The sequence below is a fragment of the Trachymyrmex septentrionalis genome, unplaced genomic scaffold, assembly GCF_001594115.1.
Source record: "Trachymyrmex septentrionalis isolate Tsep2-gDNA-1 unplaced genomic scaffold, Tsep1.0 scaffold62, whole genome shotgun sequence".
Taxonomy (NCBI): domain Eukaryota; kingdom Metazoa; phylum Arthropoda; class Insecta; order Hymenoptera; family Formicidae; genus Trachymyrmex; species Trachymyrmex septentrionalis.
This window is the reverse complement of record NW_017305800.1, coordinates 3,912,532-3,912,732: the sequence shown is the minus strand read 5'-3', so window position 1 is coordinate 3,912,732 and position 201 is coordinate 3,912,532.

Genomic DNA, 201 nt, shown 5'->3' with positions numbered 1-201 from the left:
CCCCCCCCCCCCCCCCCGCCCCCCGTGCGCGACGTCGCTTTCAAGCGCGAAGCTGCGCAATTTGCGTGTAAATATTTCTGCCGGTTTTTACACCGGGGCCGCGCGTATACACTTTACACTACGCCCGTATAACTCCATAAAACGCGGGAGAACAAGCGGGCACTGACAATACTGACATATTCCGCGCGCGCGCGCGCACGC